Source organism: Felis catus, chromosome B1 (genome assembly GCF_018350175.1).
Source record: "Felis catus isolate Fca126 chromosome B1, F.catus_Fca126_mat1.0, whole genome shotgun sequence".
NCBI lineage: Eukaryota > Metazoa > Chordata > Mammalia > Carnivora > Felidae > Felis > Felis catus.
In genome coordinates, this window is record NC_058371.1 from 9,454,909 (window position 1) to 9,481,377 (window position 26,469).

Genomic DNA, 26,469 nt, shown 5'->3' on the forward strand with positions numbered 1-26,469 from the left:
CCATAGAGGAGCCAAAGGAAGGATCATTTTGTAATTTCCAGTACTATTTTACCCATCTTAATATGTAGATAGAGTGCTTTCCACGGTTAAATGATTTTTAATTGTGCCAGTTTCAATTTTGGTGGGGAACATACCGTAACTGGTGATAAGAGATAAGACAAATCCAAGAAAACTATTTTAGATGGAACTATTTTGGCAATGCAAAGCTGCCTAGCACTATTGGTCGGACAATACGCTGCTCGTTCTGTTCATATTCATCCTGCTGATCTGGAGATAAAACTGATATTTCACTGCAGGGTCCGGGCTAGCTGGAATGAGACATTGTGTTTGTAGGACCTATGATCTCCTTTGCAGAGAAAAGTAATTCGTAAAGGTAGGAAAGGGCATCATGAAAAACACTCTCTTCAGATTCTGCAGGAATCGCAGGAGGGTTACTGAAAGGGTGGTCGGCAAGACTGAGTGCAACAAACAAATGACAAGAAAAAAAAATCTCTTCTGTCTCGTTTACTCTGGAGAATACGAAATGGAGAAAATATGCCTGTGAAGCTTGTGTGGGTCTTGAGGGATGGGTACATTTGTTTTTCTCTAAAGTAGGCATTTGGACTTTTTCTTGCATGTGTAGATCACAACTATTGTTTTTTGTTTTGTTTTTTTTTTAATTCGTTTTAATTCTGCAGCCTGTTTTGCATTAAGTGCCTGGGGCCAGTGCGTGGACTTAAGCTGTTGTGAATTTGTGTTTTAGTTTTGTCTTGTTCTTAATCCTGTGTAAGATAAGAGTTGTGATTGTGACACACAGAAAGTATTTCCGATTGACTCTGCTCACCAGTTTCTTTAACCTGCCCCCTTGTATCTCCCTCTACTTTTGATATCCTTTTGCTTCTCTGAAGTTCTGTCTTTAAAGGCTCCGTCCGTAAAATGGGGTTCGTGGTGGCAAGAACTCAGTTTAGCTTATCTACAAGTGCATTTTTTTCTCCTTCAGCCTTGAATAATCGCTTTGCTGGATAAGAATACTGCTCGATATTAATTTGTAGAAATTAGAGGTTGAATCTAGAGAGAATGTGTCTCTTGCTTCACCTGAGAGTGACCAAGTCCTATGACCTAATAGCAGGTAGGCTTTCTTTGAGACACTGGTTATTGCAGGGCCATATGAACATCAGGGTAAGTGACCTCTTCCACTTTAGGAAAAGAAGTGCTCTAGCTTTTCCAAAGAGGAGATTCAAATTTTATTTCATCTGGTTTTGAGATGTATTAAAACATATTCATGGTATCCTGTGAAAGATTTTCTAAACCGTAAAATATTTAAAGTATGATAATGTTAACTTAGTGAAAATAAATCGGATAATTCTGGTAACATTTTTAAAGATAGTCAAAACATTGTTTAGTTTGGTTTTCCTTCCCTGTCTCCTTTGTACAAGGTTGAAGAGGTGGATTTGCTAAGTGGTGGAATGAAGTGTATTCAGATCTTCTGCTTAAAGTATAATGGATTAATCCATAAAAATGTATATCAGGTATCGCTCTCCAGATTGTAATATCTGAAACAGCTAAGTAATGGTAATAATTCATACCTGTCTGATTTTCAGTGAGTGAAGTAAGGGTGAAATTAAGGTCTAACCCAGCACAGATGTATTATTTACCAATAGATTCTATCAGCTTACCAATTAAAATTTAATTTTCGGGCGCCTGGGTAGCTCAGTCGTTAAGCGTCGGACTTCCGCTCAGGGCATGATCTTGCGGTTTGTGAGTTCAAGCCCCGCGTCAGCCTCTCTGCTGACAGTTCAGAGCCTGGAGCCTGCTTCGGATTCTGTCTGCCTCTCTCCCTGACCCTCCCCTGCTCATGCTCTGTCTCTCTCTGTCTCAAAAATAAACAAATAAAACATTAAGAAAAATTAATTTTCAAAGCACAGATTTTATCATCTCTCTTTTGTTCTAATTTAATTACTCCCTCCAGATTATTCTTATGTAAATAAATTCTTACAGGGGGTACAGAATGCCCCTCTCATTATATTTTGTTTGTCCTCAAATAAAATTAGAGTTAGGATATGTATGATCCCTGAACTGGATCTCATAGATGGATTTCCTAGGGCTGATCTTCCAAATTTTCAGGTTTTATCATGGGTATTGGCCTTACTGGAAAGAATGTATAATACCAACATAATACCTCCTGTAAATAGTTCTTGCTTATATGATGAAATTATGAGTCATCAAGCTAAAGGCAATGAGAAGATTGTTTTGGCAAGACTTCTAGTGATTCAAGTACCTTTGTAAAGAGAAACTCACATTTGTCTAAAAACAGGTTTCCTATATGTATAAAATTGCTAACATTTAATTTAAAATTCATATTTGTGAGTCTCTTGAAAATCTAATTTAGAAAGTAAAATTTATAAACAACAGACATGTATGTATATATGTATATCCTTTATATTTCTTTATGCTCCTGATTATGGCTGAAAATAAGGAAGTCATAAAAGACCCAGCACTATCTTATATCTTTGAAAGGAAGAGAAGTCATTTTTATCTCTCACAGTGAAATCTATTGAAACGATTCAGTTCTATAGTGTTTTTCACAAACAATGTTAAAATATATCACACATAAAAAATAAAGTAAAATAACACAGTCTCTTCTAAATGTTATTATCTCAGTAACTTCCTTTATATACAATATGGGAAGTAAATATTAAGTATCAAGCTTAAAGATTACTTAATAATCCTGAGAGGTGTATATTTAGAAGTTCACCAACATAATGTCTTCAGTTTATAATCCTTTCAATGCTTCATAATAATAAATTGACATGAAGCAGATTTATTTTATTTTATTTTGAGAGCATGTGATCAGGGGAGGGGCAGAGAGACAGGGGCCAAGAGACTCCCAAGCAGGCTCCGTGCTTAGTGCGGAGCCCCACATGGGACTAGATCAGAGATCATGTTCAGAGCTGATTTCAGAGTCAGACATTTAACTGACTGAGCCACCCCAGTGCCCTTAAGCAGATTATTTTTAAAATAATCTCCCATAGTAAGCAGCCATGTTTCAGAGTCCTTTAAAGATGTGGTTGTCATCCGTGATCTGGCTTTTTACATGAATTGTCTCATTTTTAAGTCTAGCTCTTTGACATTCATCAGTTGTATTTTAACAATATTTTTAAATGAAATCATTAATGAGCATAATGATAATTAATGACAAGAATTTAAAGTATTGTCAACTGGGTGAAACTTGCTTTCCTATGTATTCCACACATTGAGAAATTTGTAATGTCAAGGCTTCCTCCCTCTCTCTCTCTTTTTTTTTTTTCTTCTGCCTTTTCCAGAAAACCTATGAGTGTGGCCAACATACTCAGTAGGAATATTTTGTATGCTTACTTATGAATGGTTACAGTTGAGTACATGCATGAAGTGTATCAAAATATGGGTATTATTCCCTTGTCACCAGTTGGCTCGAAACCATGACTTGCTCATTTTCATTACCTCCTCTCTTAATTCTTTCTAACATAAAACTTTTATAATATGCCTCTCTTAGCACTTTAGTTACATTTAGTTTCATGGTTTCATTTTAAAAATATAAACCACTCTTGGGGCGCCTGGGTGGCGCAGTCGGTTAAGCGTCTGACTTCAGCCAGGTCACGATCTCGCAGTCCGGGAGTTCGAGCCCGGCATCAGGCTCTGGGCTGATGGCTCAGAGCCTGGAGCCTGTTTCCGATTCTGTGTCTCTCTCTCTCTCTCTCTGCCCCTCCCCCATTCATGCTCTGTCTCTCTCTGTCCCAAAAATAAATAAATGTTGAAAAAAAATTAAAAAAATATATATATAAACCACTCTTTAAAAATGTGACTCACTTCCCTTAAGGAATTAATTCTGCATTAGACCCTTGAATTCTACAGTAGACCTTTGAATAACACAGGGGTTAGGGGTGCTTAACCCGCCACACAGTTGAACAATCACATAAAATTTGTGACTCTCCAAAAACTTCACTGCTCATATCCTACTGTTGACTGGAAGCCTCAACAATAACATGAAACAATGATTAACACACATTTCATATGTTATACATAGTATTTACTGCATTCTTACGATAAAGCAAGCTAGACAAAAGAAAATGTTAAGAAATTGTGAGGAGGAAATACATTCATCGTACTGATTTACTGGGGAAAAAAAGGCCAATATAAGGGGACCTGTGCATTTCAAAACTGTATTGTTCAAAGGTGAACTGTAGTAGATGTGTGTGTATATATATACATATATACACACACACACACACACACACACACACACACACATCTACATTTATATTTGTATATCTATATCTGTGTATCTGTGCATATATTGAGGATATCAGGCAGAGAACGTACAAGCAACTCAACTTATGATGCTTGTCCTAACACCCCAAGAATGAATATCACGATTTAACTTTTTTTGTTTTTATATTGTTTCTCTCCTCTCCTTCCTCTCTAAATAGAGAACAGAAAGTCAGTATGTTGATTATACAGTTCTTAATGCATAATTGCATTTTCTTGGGACATCTACAATAGTCATAAATTGAAAATGTAAAAACCAAGAAAACATGGCTTGAGACACTAATAGTTTGTGGGGTTTTTTTTTTTTTTTTCCTGTGGGGAGTTGAAGAAATTACCTGATCCATGATAGGATATGTCGCCAGCCTGGGGAGGTAACAGCAAAGTTCCTTCCAGTTGATAACCACAGTCTTTGGCCTCTTTCACATTCGTATTTTTTATCTTGTTATCATTAGTGGTTGCAAGAGGTTTGGGTCTACACATTTTACCAAGTGTGTTGTCAAGTTACTTCCTTTTTTTGTTGTTAAATTAATTCCTAACCTTCATGAGTAACACATTCAAAACTAGTTAACATCATGACTCTGAAAATACCAACTATGAAGTTTTACTAAGATAAGTTGTCATGTTGAATAAATACACAAATGTGACCCTTGATAGCTGTGTGCATATAAGCACTGGGCTAAGTACATTCTTATATTTAAAAATGAAACAAGTCTTGAATACAAGTAGAAATGAACACCCAGATACACAGCATCTGGAGAGAAAACATGGAGGTCATTTAGGATGACAGAGTGTCATCACTGGGGCACCAGAAGCAGAAGGGTTGGCCAAGTTAGGGTATATTTTCCGTAGTTGAGGAAATGCTCCCGATTCTCCAAGGTCATTTTATCTAAGTACCAGACGAATATGCAATGTATATGAGATAGAGATAATTATTAACACTTTTATTTAACAGGTTTTGTAGTCTCCCTGTATGCTAGTCCTTGTGATAAACTCTAAAATATTATACTGATTTAATCCTCACTACAAACCTGTGGGTTTCATATAAATATCAATAGTTTACATAGAAGGTAAATGAAGTAGAAACAGGTAAGATAACTTAGGATGCCATGGAATCTGCATTCATATAAAAGGAGATGAATTCTTTCGAGTAAAGGGAAATGTATGACTAAATGATAGGAAATGAACTAAAAGGACTAGAAAAAAGCTATCAAGACTCAAGATAGATTAAAAAATATATTAGCTATCTAAGTATTCTGAATGTTGCTTCCTAAGTCTGTTGAGGTGTGCCAGGGCACAAGTGATCATATATATGCACACATACATGTACACATATATATTAATAGACTTCTATATGCATGAATCTCTATGTTCTCCATATAACAGATGGACATATATATGAATAGGCTCGTAGACATACCCTGCTTTACTGTTCCACCAACACTAGATATACTTATTAATGGTTTAGAAAAACACACCCTGCCATATTTTATTACAAAATAGCAAGGACTTAAATTGCATCTCCAAAACTGACATGCCATTACATTATTAATGGAGCCACTGAGGCCATTTAAACTATACTGTATGTGCATCTACAGTGGAGGGCATCTTGAATGTAAAACCTTCAAGTTTTAATATATTTAATTTGGCACAGTTGGTACTGTTCTCTGTGAACTGTTAATCATTTCAGCCAGTACAGCAAAATGTCAGTGTCTTCATTTGCAGAGTATAATAGGCTTATATCCTGAAACAATAAAGTTATAATAGCTTGTCTGTTGCTTGGTGGAACTATACACATGCAGCATGATCAAGTGGATGCCTGCCCTACTTTTTCTCAAGGTTCTCTGCACATGCCCGTCCTTTCTTGTCAGGAACATTAGCCACACTTAGAAAGTTATTTGTTACAAAATCAACTCTCTTGTGTGGATTAATTTTCCTTTTTCCATGTAAGTGACTTGAATTTTCCGTTAGTGATGCAATTAGCAACTGAAACATGTATATTTGTAATGTGAAGAGAACGTTGGCTCCGTTTTTCAACATGACTTTGACTTTTAATAGTGCCTTGAGGTTGTTTCTTTTTCTTTTCTTTTCTTTTTTTTTTTTTTTTTTTTTTTTTTTTTTTTTTTTTTTTTTTTGAGAGCAATCTAAGATTAGGAAAAGATTCGTCTTTGCAGTGTGAAAGCAGAAATGTGAACAGGTCTCACTGAACAGTTTACTTTTTTTTTTTTTTTTTGAACAGTTACTTCTTTCTATCAATGTCAATATTCAACTTCAGTCTTCATTGGGAAGGATACATGCATTCTGTTTTGCTACTTTCTTTGCCGATTGGTTTCATTTCTATAATAAGTCATTAAAAACAAAAAACCAAGTAAAATATTAATAGGCCACTTAAGAAAGGATTTTATTTCCTCAGATTCTACCGTTGTATTGTCAATTCTACAAAGTCACGTGTTCTGTTTAGGACCCTTGTTCTTGCTATTTTATTAAGATGAATGAATTCTAATTATCCAGATAAGAAACAGTTGCTCTAAAATCACTTTCCAAGTGTGGGTAACTGAGTGTCCCGTACTCTCAGTGAATAACTTCATTGATTATTCTGCTACGTTGAATTGTACTTCTAGAATTTCTATTTATCTTCAAGATGGAAAAAGACTAAATGTAATTCTTGGCTGTCACCACTTGTTATCTTCAAATAAATATTTGCAGACTAAATAAAGCAAGATTACACAGGTAAGCATTATTGACCCATTTAGGATGAACTTTGTAAAATGAGCCCATTTTGCAGTTGAACCTTTGCTATAGAAGATAGAGTGTCTCTTTCCTGTATTTCTAACGTAGGAGTGAACTTAGGATGTGCTCTTCTTTATACACGTCCAACTCATCACTTTACATTTAAAACTTCGCAAATCAAATGCATTGACACCGCACAGTGCCTTGAACTTCTCTAAGGCTTTCTAGTTGTTATTTGAAATACTGGCATATCTTCCTTAGGTAATTTGTTCAGATTTTATTTCAGTGTTGGTGATTGTTTAGGTTTTGTTTTATCATTTGCAAATGAGTACAATATTGAGACACTCCATGCGCAGGCAATCCATACAAGTGCCCTTGTACTGTCTACTAATCCTGAATCTTATGGACCAGTTGAGTTCTCCATCTACTTCTGGGAACCTTGAGCATAATAGCTTAGTCCATTTGATTGTACTATTTACTACAGATAATTAAATGCTGTTTTAGTACTTGCTTTAATAAAGTGATTTGGGCTTACCAATTTAAATCATTCAAGCCTTATTGAAATAGTAGTAAATTTCCATTTATTTCTAACCCAACTTGAGGGATTTTTGAGAAAAGAAATAATATATTTAGTATACCCTATCAAAGGAGATTCTGATTTTTTTTCCTGAGTAGCCTAAAATCACTGTCGTGTACCCTATATAGTATAATAATTTCTAAACAATACACATTGTTTGATTTGCTTTCTGTTTCAGTTTAAATAGAAAATGATACATTTCAACTATCTTGTGGTAGAGAATGTAGCATTTAAATTTGCCAGCTGGTTATTCTGTTGTGACCTTTTTTTGCTGAATTGAAATATTTCCCTTGATATTGGTGCTATACATCCACAAAAAGAATATTGTAGACCCCTGTAATTCCATGTTTGTCTCTGTCTCTCTCTCTCTTATCTCTGTCTCTTTCTCCATATTCATAAATAGGATATGCCTGTATGTATGTGCATGTAGTATGTATGTATTCCTTTGATACTTTTGAATACTCCTCAGGTTCTAAGAGTCATTTTGGGTATGGCACCTGCATAAAATGGAGCAAATTGGAACAAAGATGGCAGGCAGCGTGAGCTTGTGTCAAGGAGTTTTGCCTCTGTGTGAGGTTCAAGTTTCTCACTTGTAATACAGGAATAATGTTCCTTTGGAGTATTACTTTTTCTTATTTCCTCCCGGCTGATTTTAAGTGTTAAATTTAAATTATGAGTGACTTTTATAACATATATCACACAGTACATGCTCAGAAAATGGTAGCTTTCATAAATATGACCAGTAATTAAGTGGTTGATAAAGATTTTGTAGCCAAATTGTTCTACTGCTTGCTAGCTATTTATTCTTCTCAAGTCAGTTAACTTCCCTTGGTCTCTTCTCTCTCCATCCTCTTCTCTAAAATTGAGATACATTTTGCCCCACAATTATTAAGACAATATTTATAGTGTAAAATATAAGGCTATAAAAATATTGCTTCCATTCTCCCATTTCACACAAGCTACAATTTTTACTCATCGGAAGTTATGTAATCAGGAGTGTTTCTTAAAGAAATAAATAGGTAAAAATTATAAAAGTTGTCAGAAATATTGTAAGTGTTATCAATTCAAGCTAGGGAGTAATAATACAGTTGATGCTGAAGAGCCTGCAGGATTTATCCAACAGGTAACAAGAGGAACAGGGGAATAAGGAAAAGAGTAGGATTCTGAGGGGGCTCGGTCAAGAAAAGTGAAATATCAGCTCTGTTACTACTGTGGAAGCATTCACCTGTGACACAAGACTCCCGACCACCAGGTACCCAGGATGGCTCTCAGAGCGTGGGTGGAGAGCCAACAGTATAGGAAGAGTAGCTCCATTGTTGTGGTAGCGGGATAAATAAGGGGTCCGCTAGAGTGAGCTGTAATGGCTGGTGTGGCTTATGCCCCGTCTTCCCTGAAGGACCGAGGCCCTTGTCCCCCAGCTGCTAGGAATGATAACTCTGGGTTACAGCCCTCCCTTGCAATCTTTGAAGGTCAGACCAGCCTCATTCAGGAATGACCTACCTCTTGGGAAGCACCTCAACCCAAAGTCTGTTAGAATGTGGATGCTATAAGGATTCCTGCCCTTGTCCTCAGGACAGGTCAAGTCTGGAGGGACGTCCTAGGTCCAGAGCTCCCTCTGGAGTTGGCGGAGGCCTCTGTTTAATTGCACTGCAGTTCAAAACCTCTTCTGCCAAGCACACTTCTCTCTCTTATTCCCCAACATTATTTTTAAAATCTTTTTGTTTTATTGTAAAATAGTGGTAAAAATCTTTTTGTTTTATGATGGTGAAATCACATAACCTAAAATTTTCCATTTTAACCATTTGTACACACACAGTTCAGTAGCATTTAATACACTCACATTATTACGCGAACATCACCACAGTCCATCTCCAGAAGTCTTTGATCATCCCAAAGTGAACCTGTGTACTCATTTAACAAGGCCTGTGTACCTCCTCCTTGCCCATGTCCCTGGCAAGCACTCGCCTATTCTTTGTCTATAAACCTACCTGTGTGAGCACTCATATTTGTACAATTATGCACTATTTTCTTCTTTTATGTCAGGCTTATTTCACTTAGCAAAATATTTTCAAGATTCACCTGTTGTGCAGCATAAGCAAGAGTTTCCTTCCTTTTTCAAGGCTAAATAATACTCCATTGCATGTATAAGCAACGTTTTATTTAAATATATATCTTTTGATGGAGATTTGAGTTCCTTCCACTTCTTAGTCTTTGTGAATAATGATGTTATTTGTATACAAGTATCTTTGTCCTTGCTTTCAGTTCTTTTAGGCATATACCTAGAAGTGGCATTATGCAACCCCATGGTAATTTCACGTTTGATTTTTTGAGAAGCTGCCTGTTTTTCATGGCGGCTACAAGATTTTTCATTCCCCCCCCCCAGCAAGATACAATGGGTTGTAATTTCTCCCCATCCTCGCCAACCCATTTTCTTCAGTTGATTAACAGCCACTGTAATAGATATGTTGTCATCGTATTGGTTTGCTTTTCCTTGATGACTGGTAATGTAGAGTCTCTTTCATATCCTTACTCGCCATCTGAGTATCTTTGTTGAGAAATGTCTGCTTAAATCTTTGACCTCTTTAAAATTGAGCTTTGCTGTTGTGAATCATAGCAGTTGTGTGAATATTCTGGGTACAAGTTTCTTTCTTCCTCCCTCCCTCCCTCCCTCTTTCTTTCTTTCTTTCTTTCTTTCTTTCTTTCTTTCTTTCTTTCTTTCTTTCTTTTCTTTTCTTTTCTTTTCTTTTCTTTTCTTTTCTTTTCTTTTTTCTTTCTTTCTTTCTTTCTTTCTTTCTTTCTTTCTTTCTTTCTTTCTCTTCTCTTCTCTTCTCTTCTCTTCTCTTCTCTTCTCTTCTCTTCTCTTCTCTTCTCTTCTCTTCTCTTTTCTTTCTTTCACTTTGAGAGAGAGTGAGTGGAGGAGAGAGAGTGAATCCCAAGCAGGCTCTGTGCTGTTAGTGCAGAGTCTGACATGGGGCTTGATCTCGCGAAATGTGAGATCACAACCTGAGCCTAAATCAAGAGTCTTGTGCTTAACTGACAGAGCCACCCACGTGGCCCTGGCTGTAAATTTCTTATCAGATAAATGATTTGTAATTTTTTTTCTTCTGTTCTTTGTTCCCCTTTCACTTCCTTGATAGTGTCCTTTGGTGCACAAAAGTTTTAAATATTGATGTAGTTCAATGTATCTTTTTATTGTCTGTGTTTTCCTGTCGCATCAAGTATATCATTGCCAAAATCAATGTCATGAAACTTTTTCCCTGTGTTTCCTTATTTCCCTGTGGTTTTCATGTTCACATTTAGGTCTTTGATCCATTCTGAGTTACTGTTTGTATAAGGGAAAAGGTCAAGGTCTAACTTCATTCTTGTTCACGTGAATATCTATTTTTACCAGTACCATTTACTGCAAAAACTTTCCTTGGTCCAGTTAAATTGTCTTAGCACACTTGTTGAAAATCATTTGACTACACATGCAAGAGTCTGTTTCTGGGCTCTTTATTCTATTTCATTTGTCTGTATGTCTGTCTCTGTGTCCGACTATGCTCTCTTGATTACTGTAGCTTTATTGTGAGTTCTGACATCGGGAGATATGAGTCCTTCAACTTTCCTCTTCATCAAGATAGTTTTGTCTGTGTAGGGTCCCTTAAGAATCCATATGAATTCCCAACAGGTTTTTGTCCTGAGGCAACAAACCAATAAACTTTCGGCATCCCAATCCCCATCTTTTAATACCAGTATTTAATGACCAACTAAAATTTTTCAAGACTGAGAATTTAAATTTTGCCTGGAAATCAAAAGTAGAAAAATCCTCTTACTTGGAGCCTACAGTTTTAAGAGGTCCTAAATATCCAAATATCTCATGATGTCCTCCTTTGAATTTCCTGAACTTTTCTATTAACATCAGTAACCATTCAGTTGATGTCTCACAATTTTAACCCAAATAACCAAATACGTTTTGCATCATTCTTCTTCTTCTTCCCCATTATTATATTGATTGGTAATGCTCATATAATTAATTGTCCAAAATATTTTCTGATTCTTGCATTTATTTACAATTACCATTAGGTCATACTTTCATGGTTCTTCATTTTGACTCTTGTTAGAGATTCTTTGGCATTAGTAAAACTACTCTTCTGATTTATTTCCTACTTTTCTTCCCAGATGCCATGCACATTCGCTTTGCTTTGTGTTGTATGGTTGGAAAAACAGCTTGAAGTCTTAACCTGTAAAACACTAACCGTGCAAACTTGGACTAGTAATTTAATGTATTTAGTCTCATTTCCTACACATAGTAAGTGGAAATAATAATTATTGTTAAAGTAATATTATCATCATTATCAAATTATGATGATAATCTCACTGTTGTGCTATACAATAAATAATTTAACCTAGTTTCTGGCATGTTACACATGCTCAGTGTTTGTTTTTATTTTTGGTTTTGGGGGTTTTACTTGTTTCATTTTATAATTCAGCATTGTTTTTCTGCTACTTTTTCACCAAATTGAAAATAACTTTAAAAACATCTCATTTAATGCTCCAGACGTCTTACAAATGTGCTTGTCAGCCTAACGTTCCCGATGATACAAGTATAGTTTTTATTGATCATTTTGGTGTGGTTGGATTATCAAATTATTTTAAGCTTTTATTAATTCATCTTAGTTATTTGTACTGGGAAATGCTTTTAGGACCTAATGTTAACATACTGTTGTTTGTATTTTTTTTTCATTTTTCTCTCTCTCTCCCATTATTCATATTAAAAAAAAAAAAAGTCTATTGCTCTCGCCTCTTCATTACCATCTCCCCCAGGCTAGTTTCTGTGTACGTCACTATGAAGATGTGATGTGATTTAGTCAGAAGAACCGGAGGCCTTGAGTTGTGCAGGTCATGGCTGCACAACAAGACCTCAGGCATCTCTACCTCTCCAATCATATTGCCACTGTTTCTACAAGCATCAGCTGGGTCATGGTCAGGCTGGGCTGCTTGTTGATCTATGTGTGTGCCCCACATTTGGTGATTCTGTGTTTTATCAACACTAATTCTTTGGCTGGAAAGACTTCTCTGATGCTGTGAAATCCATCTCCTAAAAATAAATTAATTAATTAAATAAAATAAAACCCATCTCATAAGCCGCTACTGCCATGAAATGCTTCCTCACTGTCTCAACTACGTAAAACCCAGACTCTTCAAACTCTTCATAATAATATTTACTTGCTTTCTGGCATTTATCTTCTTCTTCACAAACTGCATCTTTTTATGCCCTTATCTTAAAACGTTCTGAGGCAGTAGATTGAAACTCCCTGGGGATGATTGACTTGATTTCAGCTCTTTATGTCCAGCCCCTATTTGACAGCTCCTTAATAATGAAAGACCAATGAATGCTTATCAAATTTAATTTATTAAATAATACCTTCTATAATTTTCTTCTATACATATTTATATTTTGCCTGAACAATGTAGGAAGAAGAGTACAGAAATGATGGCCTTGACTGGTACATAAGAAAGGTGACTGAAATCTTTTGAACGCGCTCATATTTCTGAATAGTCTGGTAGCAAGAAGTTGAAGGAAGGTGAGAAACTAAGCAGACAAATTAGTATAATTACTAATAGAGCTCTGTTGTACCATGCCTGTTGGCTTTACAGCAAGTAAGTAGGAATTAGTAGCCTTTTCCGGGTTCAGAGGCCTATTTAAAATTTTAGATCTTAATGTACTATGAGCTTTACACCTTCGAAGGTCTTTTTCAGTGCAATTTTGCAAATATTAATTATTCTGAACTTATTCTTGTAATTTGTATTTTTACATCTGCTAGATCCTTTTGATTTACTGCTTTGATCTTATTTTTGGCTCAGCAATCAATTTTGGTTAAGGTCCTGATCATGCCAGTTAATTTAGTGAACTACAAGATATAAAATTATTGTTAAGTAAAATCTCCTCACATTTTCACAGTGGTAGGGGTCAGGGAGAGTTCTTACATGAAATATTTAAGAAACATCTGACTATAACCCAACCAGCATGTGGGAAAATTACATTATTTCTTAGACTATTTTAACATCAAAGGTAGCTCTGAAGTGAAGGATAGTCATTAAAAGCCGAATTACTGAAAGTATATCTGGTGAGTGCACTTAAACACATTTCAGGAGAGTAAAATAATTTAAAATCTGAAGTGTGATCCAGAATCACACGTGTCAATTACTATGTTGTCTGTAGTATTGAAAATGCATGCAGCTGGAAGCTTTAATTATATGAGATTTCTCTGACTTACAAATGCTTTGGCTTTGACTTTTTGAAAAAGTCACCTTTTCGGAAATCCAAGGGAAAACATTTGTAAAATGCATAGTGCCTTTTCCAATTACCCATTATTGAAAGGCAGAACAGCACTAGAGAGTTATAAAAGTGAACTGAAAATAGGGTTTTTCATGAAATTTGATTATTGTTTGCTGATACTGATTGTGTCTGGGAAAGAGTCAATTTACGAGTAGGACATTTTCCTTCGTATCTCCATTTTGTTTTGCCCCACTGTAATGAAACTATAATAAATATTAAAGAGCTCTATAACTTTTTTCAAGTAAATTTTGGACCTGTCTGACCTGTATTTCACAAATAGGCGATCATTATTTTTCCCCATTAATAAAATCCAACAAAATAAAAATACTATATGCATTCATATATACATTAACACACACATGCATATGCACACACACACAGGTATAGCAAACTTTTTCTTTATGCATTTAATATTTGTCACAAGATGCTTTCATTATAAAGTACTACTTGTCATTAGCTTGTATAAATCTATGTGGGTTGCCTCTAAATAAATACATGACTAGCAGATGTAGGATCTCTTAAATGCGGACCCAGAGAAATCATTAATGCCACTATATCTTAAGACAAAAATAAGTCCCAATAAGAACTTTCATTTCTTAGTCAGATGATACTTAAAAGCATCTATTTTGTCCTCAGGTCTCATGTCAGTTTTATATATCTATATCTATATCTATATCTATATCTATATCTATATCTATATCTATATCTATCTATCTATCTATATCTATATATATATGTGTGTGTGTGTGTGTGTGTGTGTATATATATATATATATATATATATATAAATATAACATGAAATGAGTGTTTTCCATAAAATCTGTGTTATTTGGAAAAGTTCTAGTTCCCTTGATTTGTGTTTGCTGGAATTGTCTTCCTTGTTTTTTGTTTTTTTTGGTTTGTTTGGTTTGTTTGTTTTTTTTGTGTTTTTGTTTGTTTGTTTGCTTGCTTTGCTTTGCTTTGCTTTGTTTTCCTTCCAGAATTCCTTGTGCACAATATAGCTCTTCATACTTTCCGGGGATGTGAGCAGTGCAATGACTCAAGCCATGCTCGTGTGAGATAGATTAGTTCACTAATTTGAAAGTTTGGTCTTTTATAAGGGATTTTTTTTTATCCTTAAGAATAAGCCTGAGTTGACTTTTGGTCACCATCAAGGGGTGTTGGAATACATCTCTTTAAGGGGCAGGAGAAAATCAAACATATCTCTCATTAAATAAAAAGTCATTATGAGTCTGGAGCTCTTCCTGACACAGAACATGTCTTCGAAAATCTAGCATGAGGTGTGCAAAACAAAAATGACTGAATTTTCTAAAAGCATTTTCAAATAAAAGTTGTTAGGTAGGGTGCCACTGAAATAGATCTACCTAGTAGGAAGAATATTGAGATTGTGTAAGTGTTTAGGAAAAATGACCTTTGTCCAGCTACAAATTTCGTTTTTGACCAACATTTTTTTCTCTTAGTTTGAAGGCTTCAGGACTTAATTTTTTTAAAAAAGTCAGAACATGTAGGAGGTTTTAATTGAATATTTACCTTAGACTTAATTAAGACTTTCCCCCCTTAAAAGCGTGGGCTTTGCTATTCGTTGGATTTTGCATGGATGTTTACAGATTTGAGATCTGGAACTCAAGACCCAAGCCAGGATCTGCGACCTGCTTCAGGCAACACTGATTCCAATGTCTTCTCTCCCTCCACTGCTACCCTCTCACGGAGAAAATGTACTTAATTTCTCATGAACAGCTACTTAGACAAGCAATACTGCTGTTCTCCAGGGAATTTTAAGCAAGAGTTCTAAGAGCAAACAGCTGAGTAATTTTCCTTCTTTCATCACCCCTGCTGCAGAAGTTGCCACTGTTTCAAACTGTGAAGTTAAGTCACACGAAGTTAGTGTGCTGCCTTCTTGGTCACGTGATGATACCAAGGAGGGCTCTGGGTGTGGTTTTGTGTGGAAGCTCACCGAGAAAGGGGAATCAGTCCAGGGTGCTCCGGTCACCGTGCTTCGTGTAGCCCAAGAGGGTTTGTATTATCCACATTCGTAGCATGGATGTATTTCTATAAAGCATGATGTTCAAGCTTTGTAGCGTCCTCATGAATAGTGAAGACTGGAAGAGTGAAATCTTTGTGAATTAAAAAAAAATAATAATGAATTGGAGAATTTACCTTAACACTTTGGGTTTGTAGTTTTAGAAGAATTCTGTAAGTGAATAATCCCTCCGTTTTTGAATCAAACCCCTTAATAGCCAAAGTGTGTCTGGGAGCATATCTTTTTCTAAATCTCTTTCGTTGAAGCTAAATCAATTGAGAAATGTCCCAAGAATATTTAGCATGTTAGAATATTTAGAATGTTTAGCATGTTTTCAGACCCAATCTAACATTTCTCCTGCTGTAGTAGGTTGCATCACTTAAAAGTAAAAGCAAAGTGTAAGAGGTAGATCATATTAAAGAAGATCCTTAAAATGTCACTAATAAAAAATAACTTTCTCGTTGTCTTAGTTCATATATAATTCAATTAAAATCCTAATCATATTGTCTGGTTAATGTACAATGCCTGGGCACCGGATGCCTGGACCTCCATCCTTCCTCCCATAAGTTGGCATCCATGGTGTGAAACTGACAGAGGATGGGGACAGATAGCCTATCTGTATATCTGGTATTCATTTATTGGATATTTGATCCGAAGCCAGGCACTTAACCTCTTTGAGACCAGTTTACTTACATACACAATGAGGCGATGGTCATTTCCTCACCTACCTGTGAAAACTGCAGTTAAATAATATTTATAAAATATTGTATAAATGTATGGTTTTGAGAAAAAGGGAGAAATCAGAGAACATCAAAATACCTAGTCTAATGAATCATTGGCATTATCTCATGAGCAGTAATATGACACTTGAATGTTACCCTACCTTCCACTATATAAGGGACTCAGATTCCTGCCCCCTGATGGAAATACCTAAAGTGATTGGATACACAATCCAGGAGAGCAATTTTTTTTTCCAAATATCCACTTTTAGGCGAGTGATATACCACTGTTCAAGCATTTTAGACCTAAAGTGTAAACTAACCAAATCATTGGGAGTCCCCAAAATTTATCACTGCTTTGCAATAAACTTTCCATATTAGGAAATTTATCCATATTAAAATGTATCCATATTAAAATTTTTCTATAAAATTAAAATTTTTCCATATTAAAATTTATCACTGCTTTGCAATCAACTTTCCATATTAGGTCATGACAGATGACCTTTGAAATTTGAACCTCTACCAAAACATTTTAAGTTCCAACTTATTACCTCATAAGGGTATGTTTTTTAAACTTGGTTCAGGGCCTGTGGCAAAATTGTTAGGATTTTCTGACTTCGATACAAGAAGTATCTCCTTAGAACGAATAAAACTTTGATGCATTTTAATGGCTCCTACTGAAAATATTAGGCCTTTATCACCGATTCTAGAAAGAAACATGCTTCTCAAGAAATCATTTCTCCTTTCACTTCCAAGCCCCCGTTGATGTTGCAGTTCCGTTCCTCCCAATTTATGTAGCACATTTTTGTGTTATGTCATGATGACACTTGTTTTGTGATCTCTATTTCTCCATATGTGTACTTCTCTATATTAGTCATGCATACATGCCCCTCACATCGTGCACACGCAGCGTTTGTTTATAGTTTTACTGTATATATTGTTTATAGTTTTATTCCTGAAGAATATCCTAGTGTAGCTCTTTTTCTTACAAGTATTTTCATCCCTAGTTTTAAAAATCAAGCAGGCATTCATGTGATTGATGTGACTGGTGACAAACCAGCACGTTGGTGGGCCACACACATGGCATTCGGCTATGTCAAGGGACATGATTCAGTTATAAGTGCATTCAAGCACACACTCAGCCCTGAGAGTGTTCTTGATAGAAGCCACAGGGCTGTACTGCACAGCTCCATAGATGACACTTTAAATCATTAGTTTTAGAGGTATAAATACATAGAATCATTGTCACATTACATCCTATTTCAAAGGCAATACAGAGAAGAGCCTTCAGATCAGAGAATGTTGATTTCAAATCCCATATGTACCCAGAAATGTTTATCTTTGTATGCTTTGCCTCCAAAATAATAAAATCTGACGTACATATTTACATATTAATACTTAATAATATTCTAACCCTCTCTGAAAAACTCTGTAAATTGTAAAAAGAACGCTGATATTGACACACAGCATTACATCCAAATTCCATGTCTTTATACAGAAGAAATAGGTTTAAATATATGTTGGATGCATCTTATATATTAAGGTTTAGCATAAACAAATATAGCTAAAAGAGGACAAATCTCTAACATTAAAACAAAGAGCTATTTTTTGTCTATAAATTTAGTTATAAAAGTAATTACAAATTGGGATGATTTGGAAATACTAATAGCTACCATTTTTTTGCTTTTATCATACTACTTGTCTCTAATTAATATTTTCTTAATCTTCTCATGATATCTCCTTTTAGAAAACAGGGCTATGAGATTTTAGACATTTTCAGTCCTGTTTTGTGCTTTATCTATAATGTTCAGAAAAATGGTGGGCATATAGAGTAAATATTAAAGCATGACAAAATAGGATGGATTTAACACATACAGATTCCAGAATTTTCCAAAACTATATATATATACTTTTATATATATAATATATATATTTAATATATATAGTAATATATATGTTATATATATTATGTATTATATATGTAATATATATGTTATATATATTATGTATTATATATGTAATATATATTATATAATATATATTATATATAATATATAATATATATAATATGTAATATATATTATATATTATATATAATTATATATATAAATTATATATATAATATATATATATTATATATATGTAATATATATATTTGAGGCTATAATGAAATGTCTTTCTATTTTATATGTTATTTGTTATTTTTAGGTTTTACATACATGTGTGTTTGTATTTATATATAACCTTGAAGCACTATATCCATCTTACTACTTTTTTGAAGAATCAATAGAATTTAAAAAGGCTTTAGGAATAGATTCTATTTTCCGAAGAGGTAAAAATAGGAGATGAACTGGGCAATACAAATAGTAAAGGAAACTCAACAGAGAATGCAACATTTTTATTCCTGGGAAAGAGCGAAGAAATCCTATCTAGTTAGTTACATGGTTGTTTTTCTAATATAAATGTGTTAGGAAAAAACAGTAAAAGATGATGTGTGGGAGAAAAAAACACACCATATTTTACAAAAACAGTTGAAAAGATACTAATATAGTGAATAGATTGAATTATTATTCCATCGAAAGATTCTGAACGAGCATTGACCTCTCCCTGGACTATGATTTTAAGTGGAGGATGGCTTTATTCCTACAACTTAAAAGCACATATTTTGTACATTCGAAATATACAAAGAACTCTTAAAGCTCAGTGATAAGGGAAGGAAGGAAGGGAGGGAGGGAGGGAAGGGAAGGGAAGGAGGAAGTAAGAAAAGAAAGAAAGAAAAGAGGAAAAGAAGAGAAAAATCAAAATCTCTGTAGGGCAGATGGTGGGAGCCAGGAATCTATCTCACTGTGGAATGTGAGTTTATAGACAAGCAAGGAGAGGAAGGCTAGAATAAGCCATGTGGCGCTGAGATTGATTCAGAGATGTAAGTACTGGTCTAGCCTACTAAAGATGGTTACGTACAGAAATATTTATAGATACACAAGTTAGTATACACAGATTTTTTTCTTTTGTGAGTTGAGAGAGCCTGACGGAAATGAGACACCAGTGGCAATGAGCCCACCTCGCACCCAGATATTTCTAGTTCTCCAGTAAAATGAATTATGTCACCTAGAGCAACACCTAAATACAGGGCCGGGATAGCAAATATTACCAGATGTGTCTGGGGCACCTGTAGTTTCAGAAGGTAAGAAAGAACTAAGCACCCTTCTGCAAGCACACTGACTAGGTTACGTCAGAAAGAGGAGCCAACTGGTTCATAATGGCTAGTGTTAAAACAATTTGAGGAATCAAATGGAATAATATTGAACTATAACCCAAAATATAAAACAGATATTCATGAGTCCATATGATTATACGGAAATAAGTGAATAAGTTGATAAATTGTGGAGCAGAGAAAATCTCCCCTGCAGGAGAAGAATTCTACTGATAGAGATACTCCGTTCTCAAGGAGGAAAAGCACAATCCATATTCTATAGTATGGGCTACACAGCACATTCCTTCTAAAAGAGAACATTACAGAAACCAGATTAAGAAAAGCAACCTTACAGTGAAGAAATATGACAGACACTTCCTCAGCCAGATGATAAAGGTCAACATTAACAGTTATAAATCATGTTGCTAGTTTGTACTCTTGATATGATGGGATGAAGATGACATTTTATTTTTCTTATCTTCCTCCCCTAAGTCTATAACCCCAATCCAATCATGACAAAAAAAAGTCCAGTAGAGGGGCAGCCTACAAAATACTTGACTATTACTCCTTATTAAAACAAACAAGCAAGCAAACAAACAAACAAACAGGAAAAGACTGAGAAACTGACATTGCAAAGAGGAGATAGGATGAGAGATGTCTCCTAAATGTAGTATCCTGCAGCATGCTGGGATGGCTCAGTGAGTTGAGCATCCAACTTTGGTTCAGGTCATGATCTCACAGTTCATGGGTTCAAGCCCCACATCAGGCTCTGTGCTGAACACTTGCTCAGAGCCTGGAGCCTGCTTCAGATTCTGTGTCACCCTCTTTCTCTGTGCCTCCCCTGCTCATGCTCACGTGTGTGCTCTCTCTCTCTGTCTCAAATAAATAAACATAAAAAATAAATTAAAAATAAGGAAATAAGGAAATAAATGTATCTTGGATGGGATCCTTTAATAGAAAAAGGACATTAAGGGGCGCCTGGGTGGCGCAGCCGGTTAAGCGTCCGACTTCAGCCAGGTCACGATCTCACGGTCCGTGAGTTCGAGCCCCGCGTCAGGCTCCGGGCTGATGGCTCGAAGCCTGGAGCCTGTTTCCGATTCTGTATCTCCCTCTCTCTCTGCCCCTCCCCCGTTCATGCTCTGTCTCTCTCTGTCCCAAAAGTAAAAATAAAAAACGTTGAAAAAAAATTAAAAAAAAAAAAAGAAAAAGGACATTAAATAAAAACTGAGATCTGAAAAGTCTGGACTTTAGCTAGGAAATATGCATCACTATTGGCTCACGAATTGTGACAAATATACCTAATAATCTAAGACGTTACCTTTAGGAGAAACTGCGTGAATGGTATAGGAGAACTGTTCTAAAAATTAGTTTATTTATTGGGGCACCTCGGTGGCTCAGTTGGTTAAGTTTCTGACTCCTGATTGCAGCTCAGGTCATGATCTCCTGTTTTGTGAAATAAAAGGTAGTTAAAAAATAAAGGTCATTATGAAGTTAAAAGAATGCTATTTTTGTATCTAAATCACTTTCTAAATTACTAACATTAACTTAAAAACTTAGGACACATAATGACTTAACCCTTGAGATCCATGGTTCTGTTTCTGAGTTGATCACAAACTCAGTAGTTCCGAGTTGACACTTGCAGAACCTAATGCAGATGTTTTCTTCTAGAACCCCGCCACCCCCAGGTAAGCCTAGTGGAATTTAGAGAGGAGGCACTAAAGACAAACTGATTTGAGTGACTGCCAGCCACACCTTGAGAATGCGGTGGGGTCGTTAGGCTGCGCTGGAATTCGAAGCAATAGTGAGGTACCACCCGCAGTTAACTCAGTGTAGGGGGCTTGTTACAAAGTAGCAATTCCAGAAATGGTATTGTAATCTTTGCGGGTGATGGCAATAGCCAATACCAGCTTTGGCATGATGATTACTAATTACACAAGTTTCAGGTGAATAAACATTTGTTGAGTTGTTGTTGTTTTCTAAATCCAGTGAAGATCTGTTCTCCACTTAATAAACATTATACTGACATGGTGGATTTTCCTTGCTTTGTAAGAAAGGAGCATTCCATGCTATAATGGTTGTACCAACGGGACAGAAAAAGGTCTAAATAACTTAGGGGAGAAGAAAGTGTTGCTGGAAAGGTGGTAAATCTCACTGAAGTGTGATAGGTGGTAGGACTCCCAAGGCTGGAGAAGAGGATGTTGCATTTGGAAAGGACACAGTAGCATGAGTTAAATATCAGAGCAATGGAAGTGAATATTGTGTTGGGGCAATTCGACCTGAGTGTGAGATGGTGGGAGAAGAGAGTTTATGGAGAGATACCATAAAAAGCAAAGTTAAGAATTGAGACAAACTGTCTCCCGCTTTGAATTCTCAGTCCCATATGCAAAGTGCATCCATTCAATATGATTTGATCCGAGTTGGATTTTAGGAAGGTATGAGTAAAATAGTAAGAGTAAACACATAATTTAGCTCCAATATGACATCTTGACAACCTGCAAAAATTGCTGGTAATAAATGGTTCTTTGATATGGAGAAAAATTATAAGAATTGGTTGATAATTTCTTAATTTAGATAATTTACATTAAAGTTTCTGCCACACGGGAATATCGTTCTTGGTAACTGGTTAGATTGTGTGGCTGTGTTGCTGACAAGAGAAATTCACACTGATTGTCTAAGGGGAGTCAATTTATTCTTACATGAGTGGACTCTCCTCTGTGATGTAGCTGTAAAACCCAGCATTATATCAAATGGGGAGAATAGGCTCTGAATTTCATGAGATTCCCAGGCTTGATGTAGTCAGGCTATGCTAGCCCTTGGTATTTTTTTTTTTTTTATACTCCTAAATTTTTTTGGAGCCCAAAGTCTAGTGCCCTGGCCTAATCTTAGATTTGAATTAAAAAACAAACAAAAACAAAACTGAGAGAGGAAAATTATATGAAAAAATTATTTAATGACCTAAAACTATACCAGCATATGTTTTAAAATTGGATTTAGGGGACAAAGAGGTATGGTTTTTAAGAAAATGTTTCTAGCCCAGCTATATTCTGTTACTCTTAATGTTCATAAAATCACATTTGTGAAACAATTATTCTGCAAGTTAAATCAAGGCAACTCATGTCTACCCAGTTTTTATGTTAGTTTTCATCACATCAAATTGAAATGACCCTGGCTTTGACTCTTCTCAAAATTGTTTTAAAGGAATAAAGTAATCCACACTTTAAAAAAAAACAAAAAAAAAACACAACAAAAACAAGTTCAAGTCCTAAGCTTGGCAAGACTGTTGTTGATCAATATAAATGAGTAAGAAAGCTTAAACCAACTAATTTAATGTGTCCAGGAAGAAAATTATTCCACCTTTGTACTGTTTTCAAGGTGATCCTGGTTAATTAAAAAACAACCATAACAACAAAAATGTAAAGACTGTAAGCTTTACTTGATCCTTCAAAGTTGTAAAAAATGTGATTAAATATCCAAACAGATTTTCAATGTTGTGTTACTATGGCTGTCTCTGATATTGGTATTACTGAAATATGTGAAACTATAGAAATTTTCAAATGCATTTACAGATGGTCAGGGTAATTTATAAGGTACGGGAATGTATTCCACATAGGTATCAACTACACTATTCAACAATAAAACATTTATTTATTCAAACAACACAGAGAAACAAAGACTTCCCCAGGGGAGAAAAGGAAACAACTTGGCAAATTTAAAAATACTCCCAGTAAACTTACTTTTGTTCATTCTTACATTTGTAAATAGTGGACTGTGTTTTTTTTGGAGATCATATGTTGATGTTGATTTTATAATCTCAACTAACATTCTCTGGTTATGAGTTTTTACACCTATAAATGTATGGTTGTGGTAGAGTTCTCTACATTCATAAATATAAGATACATATGTACATGTAAAGTAAAAACAACAATATATAGTTTTTCTTAGGCAAAACCACAGCAAATATGAAAATATTTTATATGCTTTTTATATTTTCAATGTTAAATTTCTAAAGTTTATATTATATAATAGGCAGTATATGCTAATCCATATATAACATAGAATATGTACCCTATAATATATGAATATTACATGATTTATAATAAGTAAGGTCTGATACAAAATGTTACATGTTCTGCATACTATATTATGTATATTACATATGTATACATATATAATTGCATCTATATTATGCATATATATTACATATATAATTATATTGTCTTGGTGCTAAGCCAAAATAACATAAATGAAAGGGAAAGCTCATTTTGTTTAGACAAAATTAACACTATTGGGCTTAAATAAATTTTATGCTATGATAAAAATTTCATTTAAAATATATGGAAAGTTGAAAGGTACGCATGTATATTTTTATCACTTTATAACCACTCTGCCTCAAAATCTGAATTTTTTGAGTGCAGAGAGGAAATGGATCATTTTTTTCCAGCTATGGTCTTCCAACAAGCTCTTTAGGATCTCCCTACCCTGCCTTTTTTAGAAATCTCAAGGATAGCCCAAAGCCTTCCAGTAGGTTTCAATAGTAAAAAGTGGCTCACTTTGGTAATTAAGATAGTTGAAGTATCAAAATTAGATTAAAAAGTTTAATATCTAATTTAAACTGTCAATATCATGTCAGATTACCATATTTTCCTCAGCTCAGGGACTTGAACTAGGACACGGGGTTGTGGTCACTTACTCCTGTACCACCTCTGTGTCCTGTTGGTGGAGAGTCTCCAGGATGAGTGTAGGGTAAATTGGGGTAGAGGGAAAGAAGAAAGGGGCCATATGCTTGTCCTTTTTTTTTTAATGTTTATTTATTTATTTTGAGGGAGAGACACAGTGCCAACTGGGGGAGGGGCAGGGAGAGAGAGAATCCCAAGCAGGCTCCATGCTGCACATGGGACTCCATCCCAGGAACCATGAGATCATGACCTAAGCTGAAATCTAGAGTCAGGCACTTAAAGGACTGTTAAGATTGTTCTGTTACTAACTTCTCTGGAGCAAACATTCACAGACTTCACCTCCCCTAGGATGTCTTCTTGCTCCTTCATTGAACTCTTGCAATGCCCTGCAAATCCTGCTTTTAAAGAAAATAATTACTGAGATTTTCTTGGTCCACAAGGTAGCCCTCCTGGCTCCTTATTTTGAAGACTGTGCTGTCTTCCATAGTATCCATTCTCCCACACATATGCCTAAAGAAGGACATTTGGTCTTTCTGCATCCCCCTGCTTTTTCTGGATACTTTGTTACCTCCGGAAGCTCCCATAAAGCAGCAGCCATCATTTCTAAGACTGTGTGTGTTACTGTTAGTGTCTGGAGAAAAAAGTCTCAACCCTTTCATAAAATCTGTCAAGACATTTTTATTTACTGTATCAGGCTGTACCTAACACTTTATTTAACTGGGCTCACATCCAACCCGGGAACAGGAGTATCTCTCCTTACAGAGATATTCTGTGTCTCTGAGTATCTTCCTTGAATATCCCCTCCATATCCCCCATCCCAAATTCTCCACCGTGGCTCTAGGCTGAAACCTTGTTATTATATGCCACCACTATCTAATTTATTTTATGTTAACCTGCACAAACTCAAGGTTTCTAGCCTTTTCAAAAATAAAGGTTCATTGGGAAAATGACAAGGTGCATCGTAGAACTGCTTTGTTAACTTTAAGGAAGGCTTGGAAACTGTTTTTAGCAACAAGAGTACTTCTTTTCCTCTGGTGGAAGGAGAAAGCGTTTGAACCAGAGTGTTTCTTTTTGTGAAGATGTTTCCTAATGGATTAAATTTCTTTGATAGACCACAAGATAGGCAAATTTTCTATTTTTGATTCTATTAGCTTTAGTATTTTCATCTTATTGTCATATTGCTTAACATAGTTTGTAATATACTTTCATTATTAATATCTGTGGTGTATGTTGTAATGTCCCTTTTTAACTTCTGACGTTTAAAAATGTTTTTTGTTATTTAAACTGAATAGTAATAGGAGATCATCATCAAATTTATTAATTTATTCAAAGAATCAACTCTTGGCTTTGTCTGAATTCTCTATTTTTAAAATTTAGGCTTCTACTTTTGATTACGTGTATCTATATTTTGCTTTTCTATTCCTTTCTTAGTTGAATTAGAAGAAATTTCAAATACAAATATATGATACTTTATATTTTCTTCTTAACTCCTCTCAGGAAATACATTTCATTACACCCTGTTTTAATTACATCCTGCAAGAATTCATAAATTATTCAGTTACATGTTTTCTAATTTTGTTGGATTTCATGTTTGAATTATAGCATAATCACATGGGCATGGTTTAATATCTAGGGACCTGGGAAATACTGTAGTTATCTTTTTTAAAACAGATACCTAAATTACGTGATGGTCAGGAAATTAAAACATTTTAATATTTTAGGATTTTTTTATGCCAAACTGTAAAATTTGGCAAATATTTTCTACCAGCTGGGAAAAAAAAAGGTGGCTTTTGTAGTTTTGTGGTGCCTGGTTCTATATATGGAAATGAAGCTAAGTTTTTTGTTTGTATAATTAATATACAATGTTATATAGTGACAAATGTGCAATACACTGATTCACTGATTCTTTACAGTACTCACTGCTCATGATGCTAAGTGTGGTCTTAATCTCCTT